Source organism: Moschus berezovskii, chromosome 22 (genome assembly GCF_049115385.1).
Source record: "Moschus berezovskii isolate FMDL1 chromosome 22, NW_MosBer_1.0, whole genome shotgun sequence".
In the NCBI taxonomy this organism is placed as follows: Eukaryota; Metazoa; Chordata; class Mammalia; order Artiodactyla; family Moschidae; genus Moschus; species Moschus berezovskii.
This window is the reverse complement of record NC_142481.1, coordinates 9855752-9867025: the sequence shown is the minus strand read 5'-3', so window position 1 is coordinate 9867025 and position 11274 is coordinate 9855752. Positions and strand designations below refer to the sequence as shown.

The 11274-nt window shown below is 46.1% G+C and overlaps 1 protein-coding gene across 2 annotated transcripts in view; it reads left to right on the top strand.

Moving 5' to 3' along the window:
- The first annotated feature begins 304 nt into the window (after positions 1-304).
- Positions 305-11274, top strand: part of ARHGAP35 (Rho GTPase activating protein 35) — a 116989-nt gene continuing 106019 nt past the window's right edge. For both annotated transcript variants that reach the window (XR_016035826.1, XM_055411778.2), the window contains exon 1: positions 305-440. The gene's annotated coding sequence lies outside the window, so the exon portion shown is untranslated. The remainder of the gene's footprint in view (positions 441-11274) is intronic.

Here is an 11274-nt window from a genome sequence, read left to right as displayed (position 1 = left end):
TTATCCCCTCGCGGCGCGCGCTTCAGGGGCCGTTATCCCCCTGCAACGGTCCCCGCGCCACGCACGCGCAGTAGCGAGGGGGAGCGCGCGCGGGAGCGGCGGCCGCAGGAAGGAGGCGCCGCCGCCGCCGCCATTGCGAAGGAGGGAGGGAGCGAGCGAGCGAGGCTGGTCCGCCCTCCCCCTGGTTCCCGCCCCTCCCCCCTTCCCCTCCCCGCCCCCCCGCCCCGAGGGAGAGCAGCGGAGCGGCGGGAGGAGGAGGAGGTGGAGGCGGAGGAGGGAGCCCGCGAGGGAGGGTCCGCCCGGCCCCCCGCCGCCGGAGCTGCCGCCGCCGCCGCCGCCTCAGCCGCCGCTGGACGAGGAGCAGCAGAACATGGCGCCGGGGCCGCCGTCGCCGCTGCCGGGATCCCGAAGGCCAGGGCCGCGCTGAGGGCGCCCAGCTGGTGAGTGCGCGAGCTCGCGGGCCCGGGCGGCGAGGCCGGGCGCCGCCCCGCTGCGGGGTCCAGGGGGAGGCGGGGACGGCGGGGCCCGGAGCCCGCGAACAATGGAGGAGGGGGAGGGGAGAGAGCGGCCCCCCAGCCCCCCGGGCCCCGCCGGCCCCGCCGCCTCGCGCTGCGGCCCGGCCCGCCGGGGCCCGCCTGCCCTTCGGACTTGCCCCTGCCCGCCGCATCCCTGCTGTCGCCGCGTCTGCCCCCACCCTCCAATCCATGGAGCTCTCCGTGTCTGCCTCGGCTCCCCCCACCCCCCGACTTCAGCCACTCTGCTCCCAATTCTGCGCCTCCGCCTTCTCTCTTCCGCCCCTCAGTAATGCCCTTCGTCCATCCCCCCATCCCCCGCCCCTAGACTCTGCAGTGCTCTTGGGACCCTTCCGCATCCCTGAAATCTGGACCCCCACGTTCAGATTCGTGACCCTTCTGCCTTCTCCGATTACGCTCTCACCACCCTGGGTCCGTCCCCTTCTTTGACCATCCTGTTCCCCTCCGCTGCTGTACCCCCAGGAGCTGTCCGTCTAGGACCTGCGTTTCCACCTCCTCGGTGATTCATCCGAGACCCTCTTCGTCTTGGCACTACTGCCTCCAGGTCTTCTCCTTGGGCTTAATTCCACGTCCCTCTTGGGCCCTACTGCCCACTGACGAAACATGCCGCCTCCCGCCGGCCCCATTCCCCACGGGATACCCCTGGACTCTGACCCCTGCCGATCTCGATGCAGTCCCCTGCCCCCTCTTCGACTCCGACGAGCCATGCTCGCCTCCTCCCCTCCGATCTTACTCCATTTTTTTGCCATTCAGATCCTTGCCTCTCTTCCAGACCCCTTTTGCCTCCCCACTCTGCCCCTCGTCCAGTCTCCGATCTTGCGGTGCCCTCCAGCCTGCTTGCTTTCCGACTTAGCCTTCCTTGAAGCAGCCTCCACCCCTTTCTCTGACCCTGCAGCTCTCTCGTTCCTGCCGCTCAGTTCTCTGACCTTTCTCCCTGACTCAGCCTCGCCGCAGCCTGACGCCCTGCAGTCCCCGGTTGAGGTCTCTTCTCTCCCCCACCTCCTTATTGGCCCTCTTTGGAGCCGTTGCATTCATTTGTTCCCGCTTCCTTTGCCCTGTCTCCCCTTCATTTCGTCTTTGCTGAAGACCTGCTTACAGCCTGTTTCTCCAAGGCCTGTTCTCTCCATTTTGGCCCTTACTGAAAGACTGGGAATTTCTCTCTGATCCATCACCCCACTTCCCTTCCCATTCTGCACCCCAGGCCTGCCTCAGATCCTTTTTGCACCTGCGCTTGGCACTTGTTCAATTCCACCCCATCCTCTCTAACGTTTTCCTCCCAGCTCTGCCCCTTTGGGAGCTGTCCACACTTGTCCACCTATATTTTGGACCCATTTTAATTTTCCTACTGCTGTCTCCTCTTGGAGTGGTCCTCTTTAACTCTGGTCATCTTGTGACTGCCTCGCCTCTCTGTTGCCTCCCAATTCTAAGTTTTCCCCCTGATCTTCTCCCCTGACCCCATTTTGATTCAACCCTCAGTCTCTGCTCTCTCCTTTCTTGAATGGGTCCTCCCCCTTTTGCCCTGCCTCTTAGCTCCGTTTTGAGTCTTCTTTCTCCATGTCTGCTCAGTATAAAGATGTTTCCCCAAGCCTTCCTACCTGTCACTCCCCCCAGCCCAGCTTCCTCTTGAAGCTGTCTCAGTTCTTGGCTAGAGTCTCTGTCCCTTTTGTGATCCCTTTCGCCGTTCTGGTCTTCATTGCCTGATTTTCTCCCTCATCTTTTCTTTGCTGTTGTATCTTGCTAGACTGCTTCTCTTCCCTTGTAGTTTATCAGATTTGATTCTCCCAGCTCCCCTCTTGACCTTCTGTTCCCCACCAGGTTACTTCACCTCTTCAGGTATGCCTTTCTCTAGTCTCCATCTCACAGCTTTAGGGAGGAAGGGACTGGGTTGGGCCTAGGATGCTTATGTTCACATTTAGACTACAGATTCGCTCAGCACTCTGACTCTGAGGGTTTTATCTCCAGAGATCCTGTGAGATCTGGGTAAAAGCTGGGGTTGGTTGATTAACTACTGCTCTCTCGAGTTGGGGAGTGTCGCCCCTATTTCCCCCACTTTAACCAAGCGTAGTGATGGTGGAGGTAGTTCTCTTTCCATTGCCCCACTTTTCTTTCCCGCTCCCATTTTGCTTCCCCACCCCTTTGAGTCCTGAGGCTTTGCAGTTTTGTGTCCTTTGGAAAAGGAGAATGCAGCTGCTCACAGGTCTGTCTTCTCTTTCCCACTTTCCCTCCCTCCTCCTCTCAGCTATCATAAAGAGACAGTTGTACCCTCTCCCCTTTTCACCTCCAAGCCAGCATCTTTTGGGAGAACTTAGGAGTGTGTTTTTTTGTTTGTTTGTGTTTTCCAGCTGACAAGTCCTATTTTTGTTTCACCTTTAGCTGGAGAAATGCCAGTTCTCAACTTCTCCCCAGCCCCACAGGGGTTATGGCCACACTTGGTGTTTACTGTTGTGGGTCTGCAAAAGCTGCCAGTCTTGCTTGGCTTCCTTGATGACCCCTGGTTTGCTGTGTGACCTTTGGGAAGGGTTGGAGGAAGGTGGGCTTGTTTCTTTTTCACCTCTGCCCCAGGAAGGATTCGGCTTCCTGGTCTTCAAAACGGTGAGGGCCTGGCTTTGGAAAGCTCTTTGCGGTTGTTTGTTGAAACAGAGAGTGCGGAGTGTCACTCAGATTTCTGCCCTCTGGTACTGCGGGTGCTTCCAGCTGCAGAAGCTGAATTCCTCTAGGCAGCCCCATGCTTGGGAGAAGGAGGGGACTCATTGGTGGACCAGGAGTACGTGGGTGGGTGGGCCCTGACACTCCCAGGCCTTTTGACTGCCCTGATTTGAGAGAAATGAGTGCCAGGAACGGGATGACATGACTGGGGTTTTGGTTTATTACCTGAAAAATGTACCTTTGCTACCTTTCCCTGAGCTGTTTTCTCCAGTGATCTGTTGGAGGTGGAATATAGGAAATTCATTCAGAGGAAGAAGTGGTTTTACAGAAAACCGTCCAAGCATTTTCCTTCCTTAACTTGGGAGAGGAAACCTTTTGAATGTTCTAGGTTTATTTATTTTATTTAAGTGGTTCGAAAGCCTCATTTTTTTTCCCCCTGTGGCCTAGGGCAATTGCATATTAAAGCAGCCATCCAGCTGTGAAAGAGCATTTACTGGAAGGACTTTCTTAACCGAGCTATGATCAAACTTTGTTTACTTCACCACTTAAATTTAGAAATAGTTCTGTATGAATACACGTGAAATAAAAAACATTCGTTGTCATCTACAGAATTAGACCACTGACTCATCAAACATTAGGGCATTTGTATATGAGACAGTGAGAGGGAATGAACAGTAGATCCTTATGGCTCCTTTAGCGCCTGAGTTCTCAGGATTTTAAATTTTGTGACAAGCAGAATGTGGTAAATTATCTTTGACATTTGTCTTCATTATTGACTTTAAGGGTTTTGGTTCATTTTTGTTCATTTCTGTTCATTTGATGAAAGGAATTCTGATGAATTTCAGGTTTTATGTTGCCTATGTTGGTATAAATAGTTGTTTTGGTTTTTATTCTTAATGTGCAAGTGACAGCTAATTAAGAATAAAAACAACTGAGTATGCAGTACTGCTTAAATTTGTGTTCCAGGGTTTTCATATCACTGGCAGCATAGGAGGTTTCTGCGTTTCCAAAGCCTCAGTTTACACAGCAGGAGGAGAGGAGACAGAAGAACAAAGAGCTGTTCTTCTTCTGAGACTGGCAACTGACGTTCCAGAGATTGTCAGATTTCTCTGATGGTGACAGAGGCTCCAACCCCTGTATCAACATTTGTTTTCATGATGGAATCGGGTGCTGCAGAAATCTGAGGTGATAGCCTTGGCCTTCTGGAACATTTAATGTGCCAGTTGGGGGTGGGGTGTGGAGCAGGGGAATGCAGTGGATGACTGTTATCAACCTAGTAATGTGTCTTCAAGGGCTCTTGCCCTGCTTAGAAAATCTTTGTGTTACTGGCCTGATAGAATTCTGTCTTCATTTTTTATGCTAGCCTTTACTTTTGGCTGTATCCACCCTCCCTTATCTGTTGCCCCCTTTTTCTTGCCATGATGAAGGCCACAGATTTAGGACAAAAGGATCAGAAAATAGTCATTCCTGGGATTCCCTGGCAGTCCAAGGGTTGGGATTCCGCACTTCCACTGCGGAGGGGTGCAGATCCCTGGTTGGGGAACTAAGATTTCATATGCTGTGAGGCCTGTGGCCACACACACAAAAATAGTCATTCTTCTTGATACTGGACACATGGAAGGAGTTGTCCATGTGCATATCCATGGACCTGATGGTGACTTTCTGACACAGGACAGTCTGGGGAGAGAGGGTTGGATAGGTGACTGTGAGCTATAGCCTCATAGGTGTAGTCAGTCTGTATTAATGAGGAAATGCATTGGGCCAATACAGTTGGAGATCAAAAAGGTGAGCTTGGTTGTTTGCCTCTAGTCTTGTCTGCTTTTCCCGTCTCTGTCTGCTGTGGTGTTCTGAGAAGTGTTAGGCCTCTTGTAGGGCCTTTTGGTGGTAATGTGATCTGACTGTTGTCATTCACCCACTGATAGTCTAAACAGTGTGTTAATATACCCAGTGCCTGTGACAGTTCATTGACCATCTAGGTCAGTCACTTAAAATTTTTTTCACACTATATGAAATAAACTTGGAGAGTCTCCGTTTGAAGAGGGAAAGTGACCAGCAGAAATCCCTTGGCTCTGAAGCAGCAGTTTGAAGATCAGCGCCTAGTCTAGCCTCCTCAGTTATAGTTGGGGAAATGGAAAGCTTGCAAGGGGCATGATGACAAGGCTTCCTGTCATAGCTGAAAGAGTATTGGGCATACAGGTAGGGACCTGGTCTAGGCTGTAACCTAATTAGATGGACTCTTGGACAAAATGCTTTACCTCTTTGGGCTTCTCATTCCCAGCCTGAAGTCTTGTGTGCCATCCAGCTCTAATTGTAGTTTCTTGTTATGGATCACAGACGACAGGACACCTGGGACTGGCCTCTTGGTACTACTCTTAACCCACCCCCGTCCTGTCCCCATCAAATCCTGTAACCCGTGATGGGGCAGGGGGGCTTTTTCCCCAGGAGATGCAGTAAAATAAATTGAATAACCTTTGTTGTATGCTTTTTCTTTTTTTTAAAAAAATATTTGTTTTTTGTTTATTTATTTGGGTGCATTGGGTCTTAGTCACTACATGTGGGATCTAGTTCCCTGACCAGGAATTGAACCTCTGGCCCCCTGCATTCAGAGCTTGAAATCTTAGCCACTGGACCACCAGGGAAGTCCCCTCTTGTATGCTTTTTCAAGTATAAGATAAACACTTGCCTCTTTTTCAGCCGTTCACATGAAGATAGTTTATAATTTGGGGAGAAAGGAGCATCCAGATTGTATTAACTACATAACTAAAACCATATACCTCCTAAAAAACAGTATGAAAATTTTCAAGCTGAGTCATTGTTGACCTAGGCTCTCAAATAGCAGTGGTTTGAATAGCACTTGAATTGCTGGTATTAAGAAATTCAAACAAATCTTTCATGTTCATCTTCCCCCAAATTTATTTCTATTTAATTTTTGATACAACGCTTTATCAGACTTCGTCTATGAAGAGTTCTTGAAAATAGTATTTGGCATCTGACAGTCTCATCTTCATTTCTTTGCTTTGCTAATGTTAAGAGACACTATTAATTTGAAGTACTAGCAGAGAACCAGCTATGAAGCATCCTCACAGGAAAGTAATATTTGTTTTAGTCAAAAGTAGCCAGACTTGCCTGTCTGCTTTATCTTCCTTTGTTGCAATGGTCGCATTGTCATTTTGTCACATTCGCAGCAGTTGTGATGTTGCATCATGATCTATAGGCACTTCAGACTGTTTCTGCTTTCTTAGCATCTGCATTCTTTTTTGGAAACTGTTCTCTTGCTAGTCACTATTGTCATATTTGTGCTTGGTAAACTCCAATACTTTGGCCACCTCATGCGACGAGTTGACTCACTGGAAAAGACTCTGATGCTGGGAAAGGTTGAGGGCTGGAGGAGAGGGGGACGACAGAGAATGAGATGGCTGGATGGCATCACCGACTCTATGGACATGAGTTTGAGTGAACTCTGGGAGTTGGTGATGGACATGGAGGCCTGGCGTGCTATGATACATGGGGTCTCAGAGAGTCGGACACGACTGAGCGACTGAACTGAATCAAACTTGAATAATTGAGAGACAACTTCCTGTGGTAAAGAATGTTGAATTGATCATGAAGAAACCTGGGTCCTAGCCCTGGCTCTGCCGCTTACCAGCTGTGTGCCTTTGGCCAAGGCATTTCACTTCTGGGCTGCAGTTTCTTCCTGAGAAAAATGAAGGGATTATACTAGTTGGTTTCCATTATTTCCAGTCATATCTAAATACCTTGTATGTAGTAGGCCCTCACTATTGCTGACTGAAACCACGCTGGTGCCAAAGACTTTTTTCTTTTTTGAGGGGGCATGCCTGCCCCTTAAGAGTTTCAAGCCTAAAAGTGGCTATTATGATTAGTGTACACATCTCCCCGACATTTTTGACATGCCCTCCTGCTCAGCATTTAATCCCTGTACACACACACAGCCACACACATGCACACATACAAATGTCTTGACCAGGGTTAAGCAACTAATATATGAGCTAATTTATGGTAAGCTCATGTTACGAATCCATATCTGTCTGACTCTAAAATCTGTCTTTATTTTATTAGACTGCCTTGTCTTTCTCTCTCTGGGCTATAAGAATAAGCTGTAGTTCAATTCCTTGAGGAATTGTAGTCAGTTATAAACAATTAACTATATATGTAATGTGGGGTGGGGTGAGGGAAGTAAATGTTGAATAGACTATTCTTACTAATTTCTAGCTGTTCCGGAGGCAGTCCCATAGTAATCTGAAAGATTCTCATATTCAGAGACTGAGCACACATCGGGTTCCATATCCCAATATTTTAAAAGGAATCCACAGCCATAAGTACCAGCTTATCTTTGTAGTCAGTGTATTGAAGAAGTTGAGCATTTTATTTCTGACCTGGATTCACACCTGAAGTAGCAAAACTGTAAATAAATTTATCTAATAGAAATAAGGTAGAATTGTTTGGCTATGGAGTGGCCTTAAATCTGTCTTTTCTTTGGCAAATAGAAGAGTGTCTGAATAGCTCCTAATTGAGAGATTTTATTCTGAGAAAACCCTCTATGCAGTTAGAAATGTATAGATAAAAAATATGCTTTGCCTCTTGACTTATTTGTATGGAGCTCCCTATAATATATTTTTTAAAAAATTGAAATTCAGAAAGTTGTTAAACAGTGTTGGGGTGCAAGAATGTTTCCCAGCTACAGCTAATAGCCTTCTGAAGTGTAAAATACTATTGTGTGGTACTTCTTCCTATCTCCATTTAGAGATAGACAGGTCAAAACCAAGGCTTCTCTGTTTCGGCCTGCTCTACTTAAGAGTAAGATAAAAGAAAATGATTACTGTTAATTGCCACGGGCAATTAAAAAGGATTCTTTGTTAAGCACCAAATTGATTGTGTACAAATGAAAGTCAGCACTGCATTAATACAAGATTATTAGATTCGTGAAATCAGCATCTTCAGCCAGAGTGGCTTTCACTTCAAGGGAAATGTTTCACAGGGAATCGTGTACCAAAATGCTTGGTGATTAAAAGTATCACTAGGTCTTTAGTTTTCAAAAATGCTTATTAAGTTTGCAGGTGGAAGACTGGTGGGTGCCTCTTTTGTAATGCTGTTTTTAATGGACTGATATCATTGAATACTTTAATGCTGCTGACATATAGGGAATTTATTCCACTTAGGTCAGTCAGCTGAAGAACGCAGATAAAACCTTTGATGAATGAGGAAAATGGCCTCTGACTGCTGCGGGAGTGGGCTGTTGGCATGTGCCTAGTGTTAGTCAGTAGCCACAAAGGCTTGAAAATGGCCACTCCAGCTAAAGTAGTTACAATTTGATGTGTGTACAAGGAAGATGTATTTTCTTACATACATGTTATTACAGACCCCTTTTTCATATGCTAGAGCATAATTTTCTTTTTCACATATTTTTTCCCCCTACTCAGTTGTTCTTTTTTACTTTCACTTTCTCCCACACAGTTCTTAATAAATTGAAAACTATTTGGGAGTCTCTATCTGTAAGGTACTTCTCAGGACTTTAATATACAAATGTGAATGTGTGGGATCATATTTTTAACTTTTACAAGTTTGTTCAGTGTCACATACCAGACGATGAATGGGTTAATAATGATCTCATACAAATTACAAGTGTCGGAAGCATCTTGTACTTACAGGTCTTTTCTGTTATTTCTATAATTGCATATTTTGGGGGTCTCTGTTTACTTGGAATTAAAAGAAAATAGGTATGGTCACTGCTCTGACTTCATGATGGGCCTGTCAGACAGGCAGACTGGGGCAAACTTTCTGGAAAACAGTTTGGCAAGAAATACAATCCTTGCTCTGGTTATAGTTATCTGTATGGACCAAGAACTGGAGATGAGGACCAAAATTTCATATGAATATGTTAATTATAGTGATGTGTATTTGGAAAAAGAAACTAAATGTTTTAACCTTATGGGAATGGTCACTTTATGGAAAAGTCTGGAGTCATGAAAAAAGATGATTTTGGAGAATTCCTGACATGGGAAAGTACACACAAAATAAGTATGAGAAAAAAGCAGGATATAGAACTATAAACAGTACAATTCCAGTTATTTTAGAATATATATGGGAAAAAGTGGAAGAAATATGCCTACATGCTATTAGCATTTATCTCTGTGTTGCAGAAATTTGAGTGATTGATTTTTTTTCTGAGTTTTCCCAAGTTTTCTAAAATGTTTTGCTATTTTTGATTCAGAGAAAAAAGATTAAAAATTTTTTTTGCAGTGTGGTTGTATTATGTTTGGGTTTTCTTGAAAACATGAAGGAAAAATTGAGCTGAAAAGCAGGAACTTAGTAATCATGAGATCTGTTGGAGTTTAGTACCATTGAAGGTAAAGGCAGTTGCACTTCTTAGAGCAGTAATTGAATTAATGATAGCAGTATAGCCTTCCTGGGTGGCGCTAGTGTTGAAGAACCCACCTGTCAGTGCAAGAGATGCGGGTTTGATCCCTGGGTCAGGAAGATCCCCTGGAGGAGGAAATGGCAACCCACTCCAGTATTCTTGACTGGGAAATCCTGTGAACAGAGGAGCCTGGCGGACTACGGTCCATAGGGTCCCAAAGAGTTGGACAGACTGAAGGGACTTAGCACACACACGTGCATAGCGGTATTACCACGTGATAGCAGCAGTTGCTTCTTGAGTACCAGGAGATTCCTGGGTGTTCCCTCACATCCTCCTCACCATAATCATCTGCCCTGAGGTAGGTGGTAAAACAGTGCGGGAACTGAGGCTCCCTGAGGGCACTTAAGGCCACCAGGCTGACAGGTCAGCAGTCTGGTTCAGAGCCTTTGCTTGGAGCCCCTACTTTCTAGCACCTTCTCTGGTGTGCCATATACTTTACAGAACTGATTTCACCCCAGAGATGAGAAGAATAAAAGTCTTACTTCCTTACTGATAGCTGTACCCTAGTCACTCAGTCATGTCCACCTCTTTGCAACCCCGTGAGCTATAGCCTGCCAGGCTCCTCTGTCCATGGAATTCCCCAGCTAAGAATACTGGAATGGGTTGCCATTTCCTCCTCCAGGGGATCTTCTCGACCCAAGGATCTAATCTCCGTCTCATGCATTGCAGGCAGACTCTTTACAATCTGAGCCATCGGGGAAGCTCTGTTCTCTTCAGCATAATATCCCCGTGCCCTCAACCATGCTTGTTGTAAAGGAGCCATTAGTGTATCACTTTTGTCTTTTCTCGGTCACAGTCAGGAATGGACATGGAGCTAGTTATGTCTTCCTTTTTTTGGGCCAACGATCTCTAACAGTTAAATTATTTCACATTTGATTAATTTTACTGTTAAATTAAGGACTGTAGAGCAGAAGAGGAAAAGAAGAGGGAACATACTAATTCTTTGTAGCTCCAGAGGATTGAGGTGTAGGGAGACAAGTATTTTTCCTTTTTCCTCCTGTTCAACCAGCGTTTGGGGGAGGATCTCTCCCATGTAGAGTACCCGTTGTACAGAACAAGCCTTCTCTGAGAGTTGACACACCGTTTATAAAACAGAAGCAGCTCTTCCCTTATAGGTAACGCATGGAACACCCTGTTTCTGTACCAGAAAGTAAAAAATTTAGAAGACCAGTGGCCTGATTTTTTTTTTTTATCTTATCTGAAGGAATTAAGTGTGACTGAACATTCAAACACAAGAATGTGTTGACCAGGGAGGTAGATTTCATCTTATTATGAGAAAGAAAGTGGTCTAAGTTCATGTTTTGTTTTGAATAAGGAATAATTTGGAAATTTAAATGTTCACCTTCTTTGTATTGTTGTTACTAATAAGACATTTGCACACGTATATACCTATTCTTTTACTGGTCATTCTTTGTTTCACCAGGGAGAGCACTGAAGACCTGCTGTGCATTTGTAGTGGGGGGGTTGACAGTTAGATAGCAGGAAGAAATTGGAAAACAGCTCGGAATCTCCACAGGACTTTTCGTTTTGTTCTCCCATTTATCCTGTGAACCCATCACTTTTATCCTAGAACAAACACATCAATAGGAGCACGTTATTTGTTGAATTAAAGATAGGACTTTTGAGAGAAACCAGGAAAAATAAAGCCTCTGAAGTCTT